A 24,936-nucleotide genomic window follows, 5' to 3' on the forward strand; every position below is an offset into this window, starting at 1 on the left:
AACACAGAGATATACACATGATATATCATCTTCCCATCATACACCAAAAAAAAAGGAAAAAAAAGTAAAAAAAGGAAAAAAGTAAAAAGCAGCTTAAGTGTCTCCATTTGATACAAGTGTCCTCATTTGAGAGGGTATTTCTGCAGATATATATAAGCAATAGCTGACTGAACTATTCAATCAACTGTCTGCAAGTGGAACTCATGGAATGGGTCTCCTGCTTCACAAATTAGAAAAATTACAGTCAATCAGACAGTGCACACATAGATGTCAGCAGTGCATGAAACTGGGAGCCCCAGATTTTACCTGCACACAGGAGTTCATCTAAGTTCAGGTGGTATATTTGAGCTAATTAGCTAAATTACTGCCAGAGGCAAGAGATGAGTCAGACCTGTGAGCCTGCAACAATGTCCTTCCACAGCAGGGCAAGGGGCTGGGAATGTGCCCAAGGAGCTGCCTCCATCACTTATATTTAAACCAACCTTAGGCCAGTTTACACTGACTTGAAACAGCTTTAAGCCTCATCTCAGGGGCTGATATTGAACTGTAGTAAGTCAAAGAACACCCTTCTGTAGCCATGAGCAAGTGAGAAATAAGAAAGCAATAATACAGAGATGCCAAACTGAAGAGCATGACAGGAGTGAGATATGGGGCCCTCAAACACAAAATCACAACCAATTAAGCTTTAGTGGTTGAACAGGTGTGAGTCTAATCATTGCTCATATATCTTTTTTCTATCAATTTGTTTATTTTATGAAAAATACATCTCCAACAAACTTTGCACAAAGTTATAATAAGCTTATCTATTTGCCTATTCATTTATTAAGTACGGTTCGTATCTTTTGTGCTTTTGCAGAAGCCACTTGAAAGAATAATAAAGTAATATAAAAAAAGAAATAAAATTAATGGAGCTAAATGCTGATATGTTATTACAGTTTGTTGTTAATTGCAACACAGATACAGTTAAACAACAGATGCTGCAAGTACTTTTTAGCTACTGGTAATTTTTGGGTTGTTCTGTTTTTCTTACGAAACAGATTTTTCATTTAAACAGCTGCTGGGTGATTTTCAGCATGGAAAATTAAAACCTTCTCAATCACCTAACAAAGAAACAGTGATTTTCTGCTAATCCAAAGGAAAAAAAAATTATCCAAATACAAGGTACTAGGAAAAGAAAGGGCAAAATCAGCTGAGATGCAAAGTTATCCTGCAAACAATGAACAGGCCAAGTATGACATGTCAAATCTGCCTCATCCACCTCAGAAGCTGCTTTATAGAGGCAATTTTCTTTCCATTCTTCCCTTCTTCACCCCAGCACCCCCCTCCCCACAACAAGGACAGTGATATGTCTGCATTACACAAGGCTCTGGGAATACTCAGTGGAGCAATCTTGTTTCAAGATGAACTTTCTGTTTTTAATTTATTTTGCCCTGTACTTTGTGCTAGAGAAGGTGAAGCCCAGAAGGGAAGACCAGGAACCCCTTGGCGTGGGAGTTTTGTATTCCCATAACCAGCAGACTGGTTGTGCCCAACAGTGAGAAGAGAGATGGTGCTCAACAAACACAGCACCTGCAGCCACCTCTGCCCTCTCACTGAAAGGGACACCCACACAAGTAGTTTAGGCTGGACTATTAAATCTTACAAACTTAAGTCCAGAGAACATGAATCCCAATAAAAGCCAGCAGCAGGATCCACACTGTATCCCCACTTGGCTCCCAAAACTCAGAGCTTTGCCTAAGATGGCAGAACCCAAATGTCCCCAGACATCTCAAGGACAGAGGATGCAGGTGTGTCTGGAAGGGCACTGGGAATCAGGAAGGGCCTTTTAGAGAGACCAGCAGAGTACTGGGAATGGGTAACCCCATCACAGGGGAAATAAAACCAACTTTGGGGGGCTTTAAAATGTGTCCCACAACCCTAACTAGTACTATCCTGGCACACAAGAGCTATAAACAATGAAAAAGGTCAGCACACAATCACCTAGGCAGGCCCAGAACAGTGATGCAAGATGGAAAATGCAGGCACTGAGGCCATAAATTCAGGGGATGAGAAGAGAGGCCTCCTAAGCACAATATTTACTGCCTGCTCAGGATTCCTTTTTATTTCCTGTGTTTGCTTGTCCTTGGGCACTCCCTGTTTGGTATTCTCTGAGCAGTGCAGGGCTCCCTTTCAGTACCCACAAGCTTTGGCCCCTCCAGGCTCACAGGGTGCTGTATTTTACCCTGCCCAACATCAGACACCAAACCCAGGAGCTGCCTCCTCTCCCTAAAGCCTAAGATAAGGCTGCAGTGACAGGCTATAAAACCCTCCACACACACACAGAGCTGATGAATATTCATTGGAAGTCAACACACAGCATTTGTATCACTCCAGCCACACAGGGAGGATGAAGAGCCTCCCCCAGGTGCCAACACCTCCCCCAGTTCACGACGGGCCACTTTGTACCGTGTTAGATAAAACCCACAGCCACTCACATCCTCTGCATTTCAAGTTGTTCTCCTTCATAAACAGCATTCAGAAAGGAGACTGAGGCACACAGGGTGACCCTGCCAGCACTGCAGAACACATCACCTTTCTCACATGCATACCCCTGGGTATTTTTCCATGAGATATTAGTTTCCACGCTGTTTTGGACTTGGAGAAAAAGGGCTTTGGTGAAATAAAAACATCTCTTATCTCAACACAACTGTCAGTTTAGGAAACAACTGAGCAGCACATCCTGGGTACGTAGGTACATTGTTTTATATGAAGGCACTCCTTAAAACAGAATCCCAGAAGTCCAATTAGTTTGTGAGCATCTACCTCCTGCTGACCTCTCCTAGCAGCATGAGTGTACATCCCAAAGCTGTTTTCATGCTTTCCAGGATTGCATCTGGACTAGAAACACCAGATAATTATCTTCAACACCACAACCATGAGCATCCCAGGCCTTTTTGGACCTCTGTACATTCATCATATTCAGCATGGAGAGTCTTCCAGATTAGTACAGAGATACTGGAATAGTGATGGGGAGATAAACAGCAGGAATTGAACTGCAAGCACATTCCTGCTTCATCCTTATACACGGCCCACATCACCTAAACATGCATTTGTATTTCATTATCTGTTGTACGAGGCACTGATAAAGCCACATGGACAGATCCTCAGCCTCAGTTATACTGAACTGTGCTGCTTTTCAGCAGCTGAGAATTGAGCCCTGGAGCTCTGGAGAGACTCCCTTGGGTTTATTTCACCTCCAGGATGAAACCCAAACTCTGTGCTCATCCTCCCTCTCTGCTTCACTCCTGAATCCATGCCTCTGACCACTCACACTGGGGCTGAGCCTGAGGGTCCCAAGAGACAAATACACATTCACCCTCTGAGCTCTGTTATCAGAGCAGAAAAACTGATTACAATTCAAATCTAAACATTTGTCAGCTTTAGGAGGTGATCAGACATCCCAATCTGACTCGCTGAAGCCCTGTTTTTACAACCCCAGCTGCTAAGCAGCTTCACCAGTGTTTATTTGCCACATCTCCTCACCCCATGATTCTTGAATTGTTAAATGTTATACAGTAGTAATTCAGCATTGTTCCATTGCTTATGAAAGCTGGCAGAAAAAAAGCATAAAAAATAATCTAGGCTAGTTCATTTGAAGTGTAAATGACTTCTGCATGCAATACAAAATGCAACAAGTGCCTTTAAAGCTGTCTCATTTATGATAACACAGAAGCTGCTGATGGAATGAGAATTCTCAGGTAGTTATCAGGGAATTTTGCAGATCATTTGTACTTCAGACTGCATTAGCAACTCTCACGTCATGTCAGCAGCTTGAAAAAAATAAAACAATGAATTACATCCCTCCCAGTTTTTATTCTGCTTTGACTGAGTAATCTCACCACTTATCTCAAACGATTTTGCATTCGATGCAAAATGCTTTGTTCCATTTCTACAGGAAACCTAAGACTTCCCCTGAATTATTCCAGTTTACTCAGATGAGCAGTCAGCCATCAGCAGAAGAAATAGCTGGTTATCACATCTCTGAGGCACACAGGCTGCACAAGGCTATCAGGTTATCTCACTATTATCAAAATTATAGAACTGAAGCTAAGGCTGTGTTTCATCCTTGACCTGTACAAACTAAAGAAGGAATAACCAGCACCCCAAAGGTAAGCCAGACATGCTTATACAGATGGATTTTAGGAGTAGGAAGTGACACCGGTGAGAAAAATACATTTTTACACTTTTGCTTGAATTCTGGGCAAAAGCCAAGGAAAAAAACCCAAAAATCCCTCAGTTTTTTTTTGGTTATGGTTCATTGCTCTGGCTAGAGCTGTGTGAACATTTTATCAGCTTGACACCACAGTTGGAAGCTTTTATGGGTCAGGAAGAGCAGGCAGTGAGAAGGTAAACACTCCTCTGTAAAAAAACTGCATTTTCACCTTTCTTTTATCTGCAGCCCGGGGCTCTGGTTTTGCTGTCCCACCAAAACACCTTTGCCCTTTTAGCACACCCACCCTGCAGTGCAGCAGGTGCAGCAAATGCTTCCCTGGCTGCAGGCAGGAGCCCTCGTGTGCTGGGGAAGTTGAAGCTGCACCATCACTCTTGCACCAGTGTGCTGGTTCTGCACAGCCTGGGTTTTTGGTAGCCACAGAGGTGGATTCTGTGAGAAGCTGCTGGAAGCTCCCAGCGTGTCCGGCAGAGCCAGCCCCTAATGGCTCTGAGGATGGACGTGCTGCTGGCCAAAGCTGGGCCAATTAGAGATGATGGTAATGACTCTGTGGCAACATATGCAAGAAGGAAATCAAAACAAAGTGGGGCGCAGATTTTTCCTAGCCACAGAAGAGGAGGAGGAGGTGAAAACATGTGAGGGAGACACCATGGAGACAGCAAGAAGGAGGGGAGGAGGTGCTCCAGCTGAGCACCTGGAGAGACTCCTCTGCAGGCTGGGGTGAGGACCATGGTGAAACAGCTGTGACCCTGCAGCCCAGGGGATCCATGGGGGATGCAGAGATCCACAGGGGATGCAGAGATCCACCCACAGCCCCTGGGGATCCACAGGGATGCAGAGATCCACCCACAGCCCCTGGGGATCCACAGGGATGCAGAGATCCACCCACAGCCCCTGGGGATCCACAGGGATGCAGAGATCCACCCAGACAGGTGAACACCTGGAGGAGGCTGTGACCCAGCGGAGAGAGGGGGCCCTGCTTCCAGGCTGGAGCAGCCTGTCCTTGGAGGATTGCACCCTGTGGAAGAGGGGCCCATGGTGCAGCAGTTTTGGGAGGGCTGTGTGCCCATGGGAGGGACTCACATTGCAGCAGGTGTGGTAGGGCTGCTGCTGGTGAGAGTGCACCCACACTGGAGAAGTTCATGGAGAGCTGTCTCCCATGTGAGGGACCCCACGGCCTCACAGGGGAAGGACTCCTCTCCCCAAGCAGCAGATGAAAACCCCAGGTGATGAACTGACCAAAACCCCCATGCCCTGCTCCCCTGAGGTGTCTGTGGGAAGGAGGGAGAAACTGGAGGAAAGGTGTTTTTAAGGGTTTATTTTACTTCCCATTATCCTCCTCTGGTTTGTTAGTAATAAACTCACTTTGTACCTCTAAGTTGAGCCTGTTTTGCCCTTGGAGTGTTTTCTCCTGGTCCGCATCTCAACTCATGAAACCTTCACTAAATTTTTTTCTCTCCTCTGCCCAGCTGTGGCAGGGGAGGGTGACTGAGCAACTTTAGTGGGTGCCTGGAGTTTGGTCAATGTCAAACCACAACAACCAGTTTGCCTCCAGCAGCAGAGAATCAAGGAGGTGCTGAGCAAGGGAACCTGCATCTGTGGCACTGAACCACACCCTGTTATCCCAAAAGTTCATTCCCTGCCTTGCCCACTGTCAGCACATGGCATCAACTCACTGGGGTCACACAGAGGCTTTGGGGCTGCTGGGACTGGCACCAGGCACAGGACCCTGCCAGCACATCTGAATCCTGAGCCCACACTGCAGCTCTGGAGAGCCCTAAAAGCAGAGCTGCATGCAGGGGACAGCGCTTTGTAATTCGGGCAATTTGCAATTTTGCATCATTAGGCTTATGTCCCCTCATTAGGCTGTGCAGTCTGTGCCCCTCTTTTCTCATCTCTTAATTCTTTTAGTACCAGCAGCACTTAGTTGGATTTCTGAAATAGTCCTTACCAAGTATTTGGTTTCCCTTAAAATAAAATTTGCAGGAAACAAAAACATAACATTTAAATGCCCTCCAGTGATCCATCTTCTAAATTACAGTACACATTAATTTTTTACAGAACTTTGTGAAGCAGTTTTATTTTCTCATATCACATTTCAAGAGACAAGAGAAAAAGATTTACTAAAAGCACCAATAGAAGTTTTGTCAGCAAAAATATGCATTCAAAAGAACTCGCTCCAAAAATTGTCCCACTCCCTTTTTTATTCTTAAAGGTTGCCATGAAATTGAAATTTCTGAAGTATTGGGGAACTTGCACATACTCCCTTCAGCCAAGTGGGCAGAGCATCAGAGGCCTGACACATAAACAGGCTAAAAGCAGATGTTGAAAAATCACATTTCAGATCAGGAGAGGAGCAGGAAAGGGGAAAATAAAATAAAAACACATGCAAAAAACATGTATATAAAAAACCTGAAACAAGCAAGAAAATGGATCCCAATTGCTAATGGAACACAGGCAAAATAAGACCATTGAAGCAGATTTAATAGGCTCTCCACAAGTGACACCTCGAAGCAAGTAAGCAAATCTCGATGGCTGAGGAATTTTAAGGACATGTCAGACAGCCATCTGTCAAGGATAAAGCAGGACCTGGAAGAACAGGTCCTGCCTTCAGGCAAGAGATGGACAAACTGACCTCTCCCTATCCTTCCTAACCTCATTTTCTCTGTGAAATTGGAATATGTAACACTTTACCGAATCTCTAGACTAGTAACAGGTCGGAACAGAGGAAACTGATAAAGCTTGTTCTGAGCCACATGATACAGCAGGTTTTCCTTCTGAATTTCAGTACTGAGTGTCTTGTGTACATTAATTCAGACCTGGATAGGAAGTAGGGGAAGCAAGGTTAATTTTCAAGCCCGAGATCTCTGCAAGCAGCCCTTTTCTGCTGGAGTTACCCTGTTTCCAAGCCAAATGCAGCAATTCACATACATTAAGCTCCAGGGTAAGCTGCAAAGCACATCCAAGAAAAGGCAACTGGGCCTGAGTGGGCTGGGGAGAAAGCAGCACACAGAGCAACAATTAGGAACCTAAACCTAGACAAACCCAGACAAAATTATTCTAAATTCTGATCTAAACCAGTAATTGCTTTCACCAGTGAGAGTTATTTTTAAAAATTTCCTGAAGGATCTTTTAAAACCCCAGTCCATGAAAACCTGGGAAGTTTTAGGTTGAGCAGCCGTGTACTTAATTCCAGCAAAGTGAAAGTGAATGAAGTGAAACATCTGACCACATCCAGTGCCACCATTTGATGTATCAGAGCTGTGTCAAAGTTACATATGAATGACCATATTGCCCTGACTAATCTAAAACACTACCAGGGTTTGTTTCACACACTGAAAAATATAAAAACAAACTTAGGAAAAAGATGCCATGAGGGAACTGTTTTTGTTTTCCATTCACTGCACATGCATTTTTACGAAGACAACACATGGTAAATGGGTAAGAACAATTTTCCATCATTAAGGAAGCCTTAAACAACCCCTGACTGCTAATACCATCATCTCTTAGGATTCTACTAAATTGCAGTTATTTGCTCAAAACAAAACTATGAAGCCTGTGATATAATAGAGCAATTTATGCAATGAAGAATACAACACCTGTAATTCAATTTCATGGCAACTGCTTTCACAACATGTTTCTATAACACAGTGAGGATATAGGAAACTTCTCTCAGTGCAGAAATTCTCTTTTAAGTAAGCCAGGCTCTCAAGAGAGAAGTGGGCTTTAAGTAGACAAATACTATAAACAATAAGCAATTTGTATCTCCATGCCAATCCTTTCAGGTCTATCTCCAGTTAGTTGCCACTCTTCTATTTTGGTTTCTATTTCATATTGAGAGGCTGTTGTCAGAAAAAGTTACAATAAAAGTCACCCATGATCTCTAACCTTGAGAAAGTTTTCAGGCAGAGTAACATACAAGAGCTTTCCTTTCCATCCATTTTTGCTGTAACATTCACCATATACCAAAAAGGGCTGTAAATCCCAGGAATATGACCTTCCCAAGGAGTCAAGGAGGGAGCAGGGGGAAGATGGGGATATCAATAATGACTAGTCAATGCAGGAAGTACAGCAAGCACATTGTCCCAAAAGGAAAAATCTCATATTAACTCAAAACCCCACAGCTGAACTGCATCCAACAGCAAATCTTTCTCATCCTTTACAGCAAATGATGAGGCCACTTGCTATCCTGGCAGAAAATTCTTCAGCGTACAAATTCATGCAGATATCAAAATCAAGGTTTTCAAGGAGTAACATTGATGTTCTCCTTCATTCAGTATTGAATCATGTGCCCCTGTTCACTTTATAGACTGAAATTAGAAAGAAATCATACACCAAATTAGGGATTTCCTTCTGGGTTGACTGTTTCAGGAAGTTTGTGCAATGGCATAGAATAGCCCTGAACCTTTCCATCTTTTCTCCTGATCTTTCTGTTCCTTGTGAGTCTCCCCCCCTGCACAGGGACAAGGATTTGGGCAGAAGATCTGGATGGAGGTGCTGTGCCAGGCTGAAATGCCTGCAGCACTGAAAGCTGTCTGTGCAGGACACAATGGAATTCCCCACCAAAAAAAATAAAAAATAAAAAAATAAAAAGAAGGCAAGACACTTGCCATGGAGTAGATCTGGTGGAAAAGATTAAGGGCACCCACCTCTAACCTTCAGTAAATGGATGTGCAACAAGGACATGGTGTGCCTCAGTGACTGTAGGTTTGAAAAGTGCTCCTCTACTCAAGATAAGAAGAAATATTCCTACTGATGAAATGTGTATCTGGTCATAAATCATTCCTTGTCCATCAGTTCTACTTGAACCCCAGATCAGCAGGACAAGAAATCCACCTCAAGTCCCATCCTATGCTACCCTCTCTACCCTCAAAGCAGAAACCAGTATAATCAAAATGGTTTAGTAGCTCCTGCTGCATTTCCTGTCTGTTCATACTTTTACTTTCTTTCATTTTAGAAAGAAAAGCAGCTGCTTTGAGCATGAACCATTCAATTCTGTGGTTCTTCATCAACAACCATTCTACCTACACTGATGTTCCCACCATGAAAGGAAAACAGCTAAAAACATCTGAACTCTAAATGTATTACCATAAGGAGCCCCATATAAGAATGGCTCTTTGGTTTTCCCTGCTAAATTTCTACATTGTAAGGCATCAAAATAGGTTGATATGCTGAAAATACAAGACAATCCCAATCTCTCCATCCACAAGAAAACACTGAACGAGATAATGAAAGTTGTTGTACTGACCTCTATAATTAGGGAGCAAAAAATTAAGCAGCTCTGTATTTAGATTAGCTACCCGCAAGGTGATAATAATTTCTGGAAGTGTACACATAGAAAATAAGAGTCAACTGAACTCATTTCATCCCCTCTAACCCTTGATTTGGTTGCTTCTGCATGCTGCATCTGGTTACATATCAAAGGTTCAGCAGGGCTGTTCTTTAAACTCAACAGGAGACCCTTAGCTCTTTTTTGTCTGAAGATATTCAATCTGTACTCATCAGTGACTTCTGCCCATACACCATTAATTAGCTCTGCATGCTGCCTGCCATTAGAAACATGAAGAAAACTCCAAATGAACATGTGCACTGCTCCTAACAAAATGAGACTGACACAAGTGACACCTTCCTGCACTGCAGACGCAAAATACTAAGCAGGACTAAAACTGGGTGTTTTGGGGAGGAAAATGTGACTTCACAGAGGTAAGAGTGCAAGTTAGAACAGCACACCTGATGTTTAAATAATTTTGGTAATAAAATGACCATGTTGTTAAGAGTGTCAGGGTGGAAAAAAGGAGTGTGATGTTCCCTGGGAACTCAGGAGGAAACTGAAGTCCATTCTCTGTTCTACTTGAGATGGGGCTCATCACACATTTACCCACTACAGGAGTCACAGAACCATAAAATGTCCTGGGTTGAAAGGGACCTTAAAGATTTTTAGTTCTCACACCTCTGCCATGCACAGGGACACCTTCCTCCAGACCAGGTTCCTCAGAGTTCCATCCAAAGTGATTATTGAGGCTCATTATAGAGTTGGTGGAGAAAACCACCCTGTCTAGTGTACATTTCTTTATATCCTAAGACAGAAGTCAAAGATAAAGGAATTCACTGCATGGACATGCCTTTATTTTCAACACTTACAGTGGGAATTTAAAATAAAAAGACTAAGTAGCTTTTGCTGGCCAAAGCTAAGCTAAGTCTGATTTTACTGCAATGACCTCAGTGACCATAAGCTGGCCACAGACTCCTCTGCACCTCAAATCTGCAGGTAGAAGGCAGGGATGCCACATCTTCCCTCATAATTCACAATGACCATGGTCGCCTTGGATTGAAATATGGATGAAGGACAGCCTTCTACAGTGTATGGCCCAATAAAGATTTAATTTCTAGTAGAACTTCACATTACTGATGCAGTAACAACAAAAACAATATTCTGCAACCCTTATGTTTTTATCAACCAAGCCTCTCACATAAGCGCAGTGATTTAAGGAAAGTCACCATGCCACTCCATCATTTCTGAGCACTATGACAAAAGATATCAAAAACCCAAACAGAACAAGACATTTCTGATCTTTGTTGAGAATAAAAGAGCAAAGCCACAGCTTCAGCAACTGCCACAGCATTACACAAAATATAGCATGTACTGAATATTCCACCATTTCAGGACTCTCCATCATTCAGCTGGTTGTGGTGCTAGTTCATTGTCAGGACTGATGCTGATTAAAAATCTCTATCCCAATCCAATTCCCCTCATCACTCTCCTATGGCATATTTGTCTTTCACAGGGGACCTTGATGTCAACAGTTAACAGAGTTTATCCTTCTTCCAGCAGCATGAAGGACCTGACCTGATTAAGGCAGGAGAATGGACCCCACCAGCTTCTTCAGCTGAAAGAGGTTTTTTGCCGGGAGCAAAAAAAAAAAAAAAAAATCTCAGGCACCCCAAATTCTGAATGTTTTAAAAGTACCTCTCAGGATATGGTCTGGATTTATCTCTGAGGATTTCTGTTGTCATATTTCTTCTCTTTGCCCAGAGAAGTTGTGGCTGCCCCACCCCTGCAGGTGTTTAAGGCCAGGATGGAGCTCTGGGAGACCCGGTCAGGTGGAAGGTGTCCCTGCTCATGGCAAGGGGCTGGAACTGGAACTGGATGACCTTTAAGGTCCCTTCCAACCCAAATCATTCTATGATTTTATGATTCTCTTTAAGAAGAGGTATGAGACAAGACTTCCTCCAAAGCCCAGCAAAGCTCTGCCAGCACTGCCAGAAGGAGGTGGGCAGAGAGCAGGACCTCTCACAATTAATTCAGCAGAAGCTGAAAAATATTTACAATTGCTGCATTTGCTGAAGAAAGCATAGGCAGAATTTTTTTCCACTGAAAACATGAAGGGATGGTCAGGCTCCTACTACACACACATGGATTTCAAATTATGAGCTTCTAGTTACTTTTTGTTCACTTAAAGCAACCCAAATATATAAAGTACCAAAGAGATTACTTGTCTCACAAACTCTGATCTTAATGTTGCACCTGTCCTTGACTTTGATTAAAAGGGGGGACTGAGGAGGAGGCATCCATGTTTTTTGGGCTTGAGGGTAAGATAAAGGTGGAAGATTGGTAATAGAAAGGCAGAGATTGCTGTAGCACACATTTCACAGCATCTACCTCAGCCAGCCTTTCTTTATAAAGTCAACACTTCTCTCTCTACAACACATAAAATAGACAAAACAGAGTAGGAAAGGTTGAGCACATGAATTTTACAGATGGAGAACCAAAGGTCAGGGAAGTTAAAATTTGTGCCAGGGCTCTCCAGTAAGTACATGCTGCAGGTCTGCACCAAGAGCAGCCTCCCAGGGGATACAGCTCACAGGGGTATTTTTCTTCAAGGTATTTCCCAATTCTCTTTTCTTACATATTACAAAAGATACCGAAAACTAAGTCTTAGAATTCCCATATTGAAAGAAATCTCCTTCAATGTCTACTTTTAAATTTCAATTCAGGCAATTTTCTCTCCCCACTGCAAGCTTCCTCACACAAAGGACTCTATAGCTATTGATTGTTCGATAACTTTTGCAAACACTTACTATTTTAAACCAAGCATGGACAGAAAATGTTCAGGCAGGGTTTGTGTTATCTATTCAAATTCATCATCTCTATCAGCCTACTCAACCTCCTGTGTTTGATTAAGTCTCATCTCCCACAAACTGATTAAATCTAGTCAGCCTCTTTAAATTATTATTCCTCATTAGTCCAGTGGCGCTAAATGTTTCTAAATGTGACAGTAATCTGGTTTTAAACAAATCAGCTGCATAACCTATAAAATCATCCCTAGCAAGCTGGTCATTGATAGATTCCCCAGCAGCAGGGAGTGGATGTGAGTCCTGTCCAGCACTGATGGGCCCTGAAAGGCTGGAGAAGCCCAGGGTGCACACACCAGTATTTCAACAAATTCTGCTCTGCACGCACAAAAGCCCAAAAGAAAAGGCCTAAAGGCCAAATGTTAAAAGGAAAGCAGCACACTAGAGATGCAGAAATTTGTGCAAAGCTCCTGAACCTGCCATTCAGGGGCAGCTGACCCAAACACAGTGGATGTGTGTCTCAGCTTCAGCTGCTCTACTTGCACATATGCACGTCTAAAAATCTTTTTTCTAAACTATTAACTTTTTTCTTTGAATAGTAAGCAAGAGCCTAGCTGTCTTTTTAACACAAAAAAACCCTCCCTCCATAATCACCTGCCCGGCAGTGGGAGGAAGCGAACACACCACTGCCTGAAATGGAGTTTATGGATGAAAGTCCATCAAGTCTGATGTTATCTAAGGACCTTGGACCCCAAATTCATTTTTAGAAACGAGATCATTCTTAGGCAGGTGAGTTTGCATCCACTTGCACAAATGAAGAGCCCCTGCCACTATCTTCCCTACATGCAGCGTAGTCTCTCTTATGAAAGGTTTTGATCATTTCAGCAAATTAATGAGAACCAGATGGGTTTTTTTTCTTTTTGAACCATTGCTCTCCAACGTGTACTGGGCCACTCACGGCTCTAAGTAGTACCACAACAAACATCAGAAATACAGAGAAATATTTCAGTGCTGTGTCAAGCTGGGATGATAAATGTAAAGAGAAATCTCTTGAAAAGGAAAAGTCTTGCACTGGCCAAATTAAGGATGACTTTGCAGCAAAGAAAACTCCTGATACAAAGAGTTCTTTTGCAAACACCATTTTTCTGGATTGACCTCTTGTAACAGATATATAAACAAGCATATGCGTACAGAAGTTTTTTTCTCCAGGGGTTTGTGCTCCTCATCAATTGGGGAATCTTTGGGGGAAAAAAAATTATTAGCAGGTCACAGGAGATTGCTCTTTGTGTTGCTCAGCTGAGCTTTCTGTCTTCCAAAAGTAAACAGCCTTTTCAGCCACAGCAGTAACACGATGCAGGCAATCACCAGTCATGTTGAATTGCCATCAAACCACTGACGTTTAGTAAATTAAAGTCCCCAAGCCATCAGCTGTGCTCAGGGCCCATTTCAACTTGAGGATGTTCCATTACATTTTTTTTTTTAAAGGAACTTCTTTTTTTGAACCTGGGAAATTACAAGTGATTGCATTCAGCAAGCAAATAATAGAAAATTCATACATGCTGGAGAATAGGAATGAGGAGCCTAGAAAGCATCAAGTGAGGACAAGAATCTGGTGATGATAATAGGAGAAAAAATACTTAATATATACGTACAAGGGCAAACTACTGCACTTGGAACCACTGGAATCCAGAAGAGCAGCAGACTAACTTTGTGAAAACAGTTTAAATTGTTGGTTGTGTATCAGTCTGGGGGCTACAGCAGCAAGAGAATTTTTTTTTGCCTTGAAATACTTGTTTTCATTCTAAAAACCTGACTGCCCATATAAGCCTCTTATACCTACAGGCTCCCCAGCCTGACATGCTCAAGATCTTGGGAGTCCTCAAGGCTTAAGGATGCAGAAGCATCCCTGCCCATGGATCTGAAAATCACTTGATTACCCTGTTTTGCTGGGCCTGTCATACATGGGGCCTTTTCAGGTGTGCAGCAGCAATCAAACCTCAGCTAAGGGCTCACAGCCACACTCTCCACAGCTGCACATTGAAACTCTAATTGCTATCAGAATTAATATAATTAAGCATGCCAGTATATATAAATAATTAAGTAATTAATCCAAATTCTAATTCAATTCTAATGAGCATCTTTATAATATATTTTCTCACAAAACTGAGTCTTCACGTCCTCTTTGGCACACCCAACAAACATCAACAGAAGTGACATAAATTCTCAGTGGGTCGGTGGATCCATGAACTGCAGACTTCACTGTGAGGTTACAAATTTTGGTCAAACCCAGCAGGAAAACTCAACTGCACCCTCAGCATCATCTCCTGCTGTCACAGGCACTCACAGTGGTGTCACACAACTGGGGAGTGTAAAGCCCTAGGCTTGGATTTCTTGTTAGAGATGTGATGATTTGTCTATTAGTCTGCAATTTGTTTATTCTTCTTCCTCCAAACAAACTCAAAAGGGACTGTCAGGACGGACAACTCAATCTGAACAGGTTGCCTAAATACGCTCCATCCTGGGGCAGGCCCAGGGGTTATTCGAGGCTGGCAGCTGGCACCTGTGGCCCTCGGCGCGGCACTTTCGGACACTGATGGAGGAGGACAGCTGCCAGGGCTGGCACGGGGTGCCAGCTCTGATCCCAGTGCCACGGGCTCGTGGGCTGTCACTAACAGCCTGTGCTTCCTCCGAGCAGGACGCCAGGAGGCAAAGCACCGGAGCCCGGGTCGCTCCAAGAGCAGGGTCTGTCTGCGTGCTCTCCCACCTCACAAAGCCTCATGAACATCTTATTTCTACACACCAACACGTATATTTTAGCAGATAAGGGGTACAGGACATCGCAGCAGACAGCTGCTGAAAAGCCACTCCCTTTGGCGCGTAAAATTCAGCGTTTTTTATGGATAAACGAGTCGTGAAACGTTTTGTTCAGGCTATTTAATTCATCAACTGGCTGGACAGCAAATATGCTAGGATGTTAATTTAACAGAATTATTCCCCTCTCAATAAGGTAAATGTTAGATGAAGATCATTAGGCAGGCTGGCAGCCCTGTCATCCTCCTCCTGCCAAACCCACAACACGAAGGAGCTGCTAAAGAGGCTCTGGCAATGTGAAGCTTTATAATCTTCCCTGAGTGGACCCTCCTGCTGCCATGTTTCCTATATTTTTGGAGCTGGTTTAGCTTTGTTCCCTTATCCTACAGTTTTCATTTGTCTTTCAGAATACCAAAGCTATGATTTCAAAAGTCAAACATCCACATGAAAATCCATCAATACATTCATAGGAAAAACAAAGCCTTCTGCCTAAATGCTGCTCCGTGTGTCACATCACAGCCAGGAACCCTATTCCTGATGTGCTATCGAGTTTATTTGACCATCAAATAAAATAACTTTCACAAATTGGGTTAGTGTTTTTCCCCACAGGAAGTGCCATTACTTATAAGTAGATCTTGGCCTTACAAATGAACTCCATCCTGCCTTAGATAGTTTAAAAATTGGGCCATAGTTTCTGGCAGTTGTGTGGTTAAGGGCTGCATTCTCCTTTGGGGGAAAAAAATTATTATTGGTTCAGATTTAAGCTGAAAATTCATAATGATAAAAATATTTCTTTTTTTTTCCCCACTCCCAACCTCCCAACTCACTACAATGCCTTAAGGAAAACAAAAGTCTACACAGAGGAGAACAAATACTGCAAAAATTGCAACAAGGAACAGTAAGGGAATTCTTGCATGATGCCCACCTAAAATGATTTGGTCTGCTCCTGGATAGAGAAAAATACAAAGTCCTAATAAGAGAACCACCTAAATTTTTATATTTCCCCCCCAGAAACAATAAAAGAAATCAGAATTGTTGATGATATGATAATGTCTGTGATAACATAACTGCACAATTTTTTCTTGTTCTAGTAGCAGATGGCAGGTATTGAAAAGCACCCCAGACTTCTAGGTTGGAAACATTGTAATTCAACTGAATTGGATCTCATTTCTCATGTCCCATTCACTTATTTCTAGATGTTTTCCTTTGTCTTAACTTTTTAAAGTTTGATAAATTCTTATCACGGGTTTTATTTTCCTGGGCATTCGTGCAGCACCAGTCCAGCACAGCCTCCAGCACACATCCAGTTAAGTGTGTGGGAAGGGGGTGAAAGAATACAGGATAAGCCACATTTATTGCCTTTTCCTGACATTTTTACCCATTCAGATCTCTGTGGGTTCTCAAGTCAAACTCATCACTGTCAGATTCATTTCTAAATGCACATAAAGCACTAGGAGGAACATCTGGGTTGTTATTTATCAGTGTTCTTCCCCAACATTAGGAATTCCTCTATGTAACATGGCAGAGCCAAAGCCCTTGTGTTTACTTTGCTTCATGAAAGAGCTACTGAAGCATCTCCAAACTCTGTCCCCTCTGGGTCCTGAACAGGCTGACACATCTCCCCCTCATCTCCATTCCATTTTTCTTCAGCTGGGGCTGCATTACGTGGTCATTGTCTCACGTCTGAGCCCACAGCTGTTCCAAGCCTGCCTCTTCCTTGTGGATAGTGCTTTTGTAAAAGAGATAATAAAATCTATTCAGCAGCTCTTAAAAGTCTCCTCACATAAGAAGGCATGTGGGGAAAACAGCCTTTCAAAGCTTTGAAGCTCTGTACCAAAACATCTGTTTAAGTTTCAAGGAGTTTGCAGCCCAGTTCCCAGAGCTCAGTGCTGGAGGCTGAAGAACCCTTCAGAGCTCTGGTACAGCTTTTTTCAAACATCTCCCCACGATGGAACATAGAGGCTTGAGCTTAAATACAAACTGTAATGCCTCTTCCCCTCTCCATATTTTCAGGGCTCTTTATCTAATTCTTCCAGTAGTTTTTTCTATAAAATCTATTACGATATCTCAGCAAGAAAGTTTTGAAATTTTTGGGTATCTTCAGTTGGAAAGACAAGGGCCAATGTGCATGTTAGAAAAAAAAAAATCACACAGCAGCATTTAAATGGAGCTATTAACCAACACAGTCATCCTAATATTTACCAGTTGTAAAGATGAAAAGCTCACAAGACACACAAGAACATACAATGCATACAAAACCACTTCATAAACAGCTGGACCTGACGAGTTCAGAAGTTCATTGAACTTAAATCAATTGACCTAAATTATTGAACTAAAAAAACCTACTGTTTGACCTGGGAAAAACAGAACAGGATACAATCACCATCCTCTCCCAAAATAATCCCAAAACGTGTGGCCCCAGGGCTTCCTGAGCCAGCAGAGGTTGTCTCTCTTCACATGGAAACCACCAGTGTATTTCTCACAGCCACATCTTTCACCTGAAGGAACTTTCAGCTAACAGAATATTCTCCAGAGAGATTTCCAGAAGCAGGTTCTGTGTGAGGAATAGTCTTGATTTGTATTTTTAAACTAATTCGAATTTTTTTATACGATGCTTTCTGATTCTTCAATTATGAAAGAGAATGAACAGTACCCCTATTAGCTTTTTCCATATCATGATTAGCAAACTTTCAACATCATCCTCCCACTGTCACCTCTTTTCCAGCTCTTTTTCCGTGCACAAAATTGTTCAGTCATTCCATCCTTTTCTTTAAATTTAAAGCTATTTGTTCAGTCATTTCATCATTTTCTTTAAATTTAAAGCTATTATCACCTGCCTGGCAAAGAATGGTTTGAAATTTGACTTCTCATTGACCAGAAGAAAGAAATATGCAGCTACAGCATATCTAAAAAGAGATAAAATCTTGAGCAGAGCTGGTAAAGGGAGAGCCCAGATTCTTTTGGATCACACCAGAATATCAAAAACCCTTTTCAGGAGGAACATCTCTGCCACAAGGTCTACAATGACACCTCACACCACCATATCCAGCATTACTTTCCACAATTCCCCCCAAAATTATTTGTGCTACATGAGAAATACTTTCCCAGTTCTCTCCTCTTTGACTTTTTCCTTAAAGAAACTCTAGGACGAAAACCCCTATGTTCCTCATACTGCTGAGCTTGGAACTTTCCAACAGCCACAGCTTCAATGAAACAAAAAACTGATGACATTCTTCACAAAGACCACAAGACAGAAGTTTAAAAGATTCTCAGTTCAGCTGCCCTTTAAAGTTTCCTCTGCTTTTCCCCTTTAGAGTATTAGCAATCGCTGAGAAGAATTTCTCATGTGGGTAATTTGATTTTTATCCCTGGAGTGGGTGGAAAGGACTAAGAGGATGATTGCTGACCTGACCAAAGGAAAGCTGGGAAGAATTGAACTTCTGCTCCTGGGTACACCACACAAGCAAAACTCAGGGGGAAAAAGCTCACCTGTTCAAATTTGCTCAGTAATCACTCAGAACCATTCTCCTTTTTGCAGTCAGGGGATGCTTTGCTTTTGTATTTTCCATCCATCATACACCAAAAAAAATTAAAAAGTTTTAATTAATAAAACTCTATTTAGGTTTAATACAACCCAAGATTTTTTCACAAAACCAAGATTTCTCTTTCAGTGTGGAATTCCATTTTAAAAGGACTACACAAACCATCTCAGAAATACATTCACCTGCTTCTCAAAGGGTTTGGAATCATGTGCCATCAGCAGCAAGGTAGCTTGCTCTGGATATCAGGGATTTTGAAGACCACAACACACCATTAGCTCATTTCATTGGATCAGGCACACAAGGCAGTCTCCCAGAGTCCCCCTGTATTAAAGCTCATACCTTCAGTCCAGTCAAAAGTCTCCCAGAAAGTCATTCTGTCATGATCTGAGTACATGAAAAGCAAGAAAATGTACAGTCCACACACAGTTTCTCTATCCAGGCTTTCTCTATCCAGAAGTGTCCAACTTTTAATTTTCCTGTCTTTAATTTGGAGCTGTTGGTTATTCACATGCCTTCCTCCACCAAATTAGAGGCCTGCTATCTGTCCCAGTGATATGCAAAATGGAGCAAAGCCCAGTTCTGCAATTCAGTCTGACAAAGAGAGATAACTTTTCCCTGTCCAACTGCAGCAGCTTCCAAGAGTAGTGGAAAATCACACTTCTAATTCAGCTACACCAATTTATACCAGTAAGAAATAGGAGCTACATAATCTCAGCAGTAGTTTTCAATAAGGGGCTAAAGGATAATGATTTCCAATAATATTTATTAATAAAATGCATATTATAACAAAGCTGATGTCTAGCACTTATCTCACATTCCTTTTTCTCACCTATCCAGGCTATGTTCATAGTAATGAAACAAATGTTCATTGTCATATTTATGCTCTGCTCAAAATTTCTGTGCTTCCCTACGCCTCTACTCAGCTGTATCTGAATGATGGCAACCAGATGAAGACAACATGATAAAAATAAATCAGAACAGTGCAGAAATGTTCCTTTGGGTTTGGTTTTTCTAAGACTACAAAATGAGTCCCTTCCCTTTGCTTCATCTCCAGTCACCACAGCTAATAAACTGTGCTCTCTCATAAGCAAAGTGATTTCTCTCAGTAGAGAAAGCAGACTATTTCTGCTTTAAAGAGCAAACATTTACACGATCCTCATGGCTCCTAGGATTCCTCACATCACAAGTTTCCTATTTAGAAACCTCCTCCCACATACACACCCCACCAGGCTGTGTCATTGGAAGGGCTAAAAATACAGATTGCCTCCTTCTTTACACAGTCCTGCCCTAACCCTTGCACTCTTCTTAGAGACAAAAGAAATCAGGATTGCTATTTAAATCACACAGCATGCAACACGCTGGAGAAAAACTGGGGATTTTAGCCTTTAAGAGGTGATATGGATTTCCCATAAGGTGTGAGGTTTAACTGTGGATGCATCCCACACGGAAAAGGGAGAGCACAGACAAATCAAACACATCAAATGTTTGGGCACTTTAGAGAAAATTACAACTGTAACACAACCTGGAAATCAAACAGCAGTCTCAGGAAAGCCAGCCTCACATCAGGACACCAGAAATATGAGGACAATTCAACACAGGCTCTCCCCAAATCCCTTCTGGTCAGTGAGGTCTATTTTCACTGCTGTAAGAATACCTAACCCTCAGCAAACAGCAAAAGCCAGTATTTGCTACAACAATTAAAACATCACCAATTACAAAGGAATTCCTAGTAACTGTAGGCTTTTTGGGCTGTACAGCAGCATCTCAAGGCAGATGCCTGAGCAATCCTTCACTTGTTGCCTGTGGGATGAGAACATTAAACACGAGGCTGCTGCAAACATCAGTGTATTAGAACTGCCCGCTACAACAGAAATGAGCAATTGCAAAGAGCCTTTGTCGAGCCATGTGGAGCACTTTCTAATGCTCTAACTGTGTCAGAGGAGCTGACCTGCTTGCATTCCAGCAGGAGTTTGGAGCTGACTTCAAGTCGCACGCAGGAGTTAAGAGAATGAAGCGCCGTGCTGGAGCTGTTTTACAAAAGCAGCCAACAGCGAGGGCTGCTTTTGTTAATATAATCATTATATGAAAAAGATGTCAAATGCTAGCTTTTATGCCAGCTGAAACTTCGTCTTGGGAAAAAGGCTCTTTGAAAGTTGCAATCACTCCAGCTGCCTTCAAACCAAGCATTTTAGACCAAAAGAATCATTTTAGTTTCTGTTTATTTTCCTCTTCACACAAGCCCAATTATTTCCTTGCTATAATATGATGGTTCCACCTCTTCATTTCCTGGAGGATGTCCACTCCACCCAGCACCCACAGCTGTCACACACCCAACCAATACTTCAACATCCATCCAAACCCATTCTTGAAACACCTTCCTGGACTCCCAGCAGGAATTTCCCCATCCAATATCCAGTTCTCACCAGCTTCTGAAATCCTCTTACTCTACAGACTCAATCCTTCCTCCTGCTCCCTGCTCCCTCACAAATTACTCCCCTGGACCAACCTTATATAGAAAGCCTTTAAGTCCAAACTCACCTGAAGCATTCAGATAACAGAAAAGCACCTAGGTGTGGATTATTTTATACCCAAGTGAAATGCACAGGGAGATACAGACAGATGACCACAAGCATAACTTATCTTTAAGCCAGTGTGACAATCAGAAGAAACAGCACAATCAGAATCCCCCATGGCTCCTCCATTAATGTGAGACTTTGCCTACAGCAGCCGTGGAAAATTGCATCAAGGTTTGTATGGTATTTCATATCAGCTGTGGGAGTGATACTGAAGGTCACAGCAAAAGCACTGCATCTGCCTCAAGTTCTACTCAGAGCAGCAGAGGAAAAAGCAGCCAAGAAGTTTGTCCAGAAAAGTTTAAAGAAAGCTGCAAGGGATGGAAGAGAATTCTAGAGGAGACTTTAAGCAAGGTGAGGTGTATATGGCAATAAACCCACAGCTCAAAAACCACTCACAGGCATAAGCACTCAGCTTCTCTCTCCTCCCCATTAAATCACACTGCCCTCCCACAGATGAGAGCTCTGTGCCAGCCAGAGAACAGGCTGGGATGAGTGGGGAGAGATTAACTGCAAACTGAGAAAGAGGAGGATGCTCAAGATAGCAAGCAGCAGCTCTGCAGGGCAAACAGGGAAGAGAAACTGTGCTTAAAAAGCAGATTTAGAGAACTGGGTGGCGAATGTCTAGAGGCACTGGGGCTTGGGACTGCAAACAGATTTCCTAATGGCAGAAGCAATGAGACACACTTTTTTTACACACACAAGCCTTGCTTCTGGGGTGATGAGTCCTCCAGAGCCTCTGACTTCCACAACCCTGAAAACTAGAATTTTCTCTGAGCTTCATTTCTCATTCATAAATCAGAGTAATGATGCCATGTCTAGCTCCTGGAGTCTTCCTGCAAGCAGTACTTCAACTATTGTGAAAACAATGCAAGTATCACTCATGTTACCACAAAGGATACCAAGACAGTCACAACAAGAGGCAGTTCTGGTCTTACCATCTTCAGCAGAAATTAAGTAATTTTCACTAAGAATGAAACACCTCTTTTTCTTCAAACTAAGAAAGTCACATAACTTCAAATCTGTGCCAAGAGAACAGTTCCCACAGTTTAGAAAAAAAATATGTAAATAACTAACAAAATTCACTGGTACCAGCCCAGGCAGAAGCAGACCTGCCCCTGCTTGCTCTGTCCTGAGAGGTGGGACCTACAGGGACTCCTCATGAATACCACAGACCTAAGAAAAACGAACATGCAATGCCCACTGAATCTCTTGACTGCTTTAAAACAGTTCCTCCAGTTTAACCCAGAAGGGTCCTCACACCCCATTTAAAACAACTCATGTGTGTCTTTACAGTAGATAATTCTTCTCTTTTAAAGAGGGAAGTAAATTAAACTCTGAACCCTAATCACATTAATAGCCCTGCCTGACACTATAAATCACTGATGCAGAGTTTCGTTCATGCCCATAAATTACTGACACCATGCCCTCCTGCAGAAGATTCCTTCTCCTTAAAAGCATATTAATATGTTTGCACCCAGTCTCCTTTTTAAATACACTGCCTCACATGTCAGCTTTCCTAGTGCTGTAGGCACCAATTTCAAATTTCATAATCAATGTTATCATTTTACTTGGTGGCAGTAATTTGATTACTTCTCTTGGGTGTGACAGGTATTTGTGGCCATTTCTTTCTGTCTTCATCTCAAATTCCTAATCTTCCTTCCTCCCCTCCTCCCCATAAAACCTGTGCAAAATTGATAAAATAACATCAATAAATCAAGGCTCTTGCATTTTCCCTGAAGTGACTGTATTCCAGATTTCTTCTGTGAAACACAAACAAGGACATAGTTCATCTAGTTAAACATCATGACCAAAAGGGGTATAAAATGATGATGATGTTTTGTGGCAGTTATTGCCAGTTTAGTTAATATGACTGACTGCTTTTCCTGTGCAAGCTGTCTCTTCTAGATTACCCTATCTTTGAAATAATCACCACTACCACCTAACATTTAGTAATAATTTACTCCACAGCAGTTGGTATGACAGAGCCCACATCAGCTGAAACAAAATTGCAACATTCAAGGAAAAAAAAATTAATTCATTTTTGTTTCTGACAAGTTCAGAGTCTCTGCTGACCAACCTGTACACTGCACTGTTGAAGTACAATACATTTAGAACTTTTTATATACAGCATCAAAGGAATAGAGTTCAAACTAAAGTTGCCACTTTCTTCCCACTAATTTCAGACATTTTAATGACAGCAAGAACAGGAGGCAAAAAAACTGTGTATTAATCAAGTTCTAAAACAAGCTGCAGAAAGATGCCTGCCCATCCCTGAATTTGGCTGATTTCATCAATCACACGATTCTTAAGGACACTTGAAACCACTTCTATTTCCACAAACATCTGGAGAGACGAAGTGGAATGCAGCTGATAACACCTACTGCGTCTTCTTTCATGGAAAGTTGGGGTTTTTTCCAATGATAAGTAACTAACTTCTCTCTTCCTCTACCCCCATTTATACAAAGCCTTCCCTAGGCAGGCTGGGGATCATACACACATTCTCTTAGCCAGGGCTGAGTAAAACAGAACTTCTCTGATTTTTTCCCCCCCCCACACATAATGTTTGGGTGAGATAAAATACTGCATGTGTGATATACAGATTTAGACTATGGAAGCTTAGTACAGGTGACCTAATTCAAAAGACAAACTTCTATTAAACAGATAATTCAGGGGTTTTTTTCTCCTAACTGCTTTTTGAAGTACCTGATTCAATATATTTAACTTGTGACATCAGATTCCATAAAGTATTCTATTCTCCCTTGAGGTATCTCAGAGCAATCCGATTTTTTTCTGCTGGGCAACCACACTGACATAAGAATTTCTAATAAACTTTTATCTGCAAATATGACGCAATGGTGCTCATTTACAACTGTACAAGGTAAGTCCATGACTGAAACAAAAGTAAATGGACCATACAAGCAAAAGAATTTTCAACTTTCAGATGTTGAATTAGGCCAAAAACAATTGTCTGAACTGTCACATTTAATCATTATTAATTATTTATCCTGTGGGATAAAAATATGTCAAGAGCTTGTTAGGTTGGTAGAACAATTCACACGAAGAACCCCCCCGTAAGTCAGATGCAGTTTTTTACTTGAAATAGTTGTTCATCTTTCCCAGAAGTTAAAGCACAAATGCTTGTACATGAATTTGGAGAAGGCTGAAGCAGCAGAACACAACTGAACCAAAACTTTTCTTTGAAAAGAGCAATGCACATTCCTGGAATGAATAATTCCTTCTTGTCTGTTCTATTAATTCCTTCTTCTTGACATTCACATTTCTATCATAAATCAGCTGCAATTTTCTTTTCCACAAGACGAAACCTGTGCTAGTAGACAAGTTCATATTCACTGTGAATTACTGAAGCATCCATGTAGCTTTTTTTCTTGCAGATCATTTTCACAGAAATTCCTTTTGAGCAAGGTAGAAGTGAGTTCTTTTACAATGCCACAGCAGCAATTTGTTTTGCTTTTTTCTATTTACTGAGCTAATAAAGACACTCATCAATTAAACATAAAAAGTGATTTTAAATTTAAAACTATCATTCTGACTTCAAGCTACATATATGAAGCTTACATGTTACTTTTGGTCCCACATGGAGCTGAAAAGAAACTGCAGATTTGACCTACAAAGCTGCTTGAAGGAACTATGGCATCACATTCTGCTGCTCTTCAAAACCAACTATTTGTTCAGAGTCCCTTTCAGACTGAGAAGATATTACCAT

General features: G+C 41.9%; 1 protein-coding gene across 7 annotated transcripts in view; it reads right to left on the reverse strand.

The window, feature by feature from the left end:
• SGCD (sarcoglycan delta) overlaps positions 1 to 24,936 on the reverse strand; it is a 305,579-nt gene that overhangs the window by 228,979 nt on the left and 51,664 nt on the right. Inside the window, exon 1 of one of the 7 annotated variants that reach the window (XM_064387552.1) lies at positions 21,175 to 21,374. The exons of the other annotated variants lie outside the window; for them this stretch is intronic. The gene's annotated coding sequence lies outside the window, so the exon portion shown is untranslated. Of the gene's footprint in view, positions 1 to 21,174; positions 21,375 to 24,936 lie in introns of those variants that run through there. 7 annotated transcript variants of the gene reach the window in all.

The sequence above is a fragment of the Passer domesticus genome, chromosome 13, assembly GCF_036417665.1.
Source record: "Passer domesticus isolate bPasDom1 chromosome 13, bPasDom1.hap1, whole genome shotgun sequence".
Lineage (NCBI taxonomy): Eukaryota > Metazoa > Chordata > Aves > Passeriformes > Passeridae > Passer > Passer domesticus.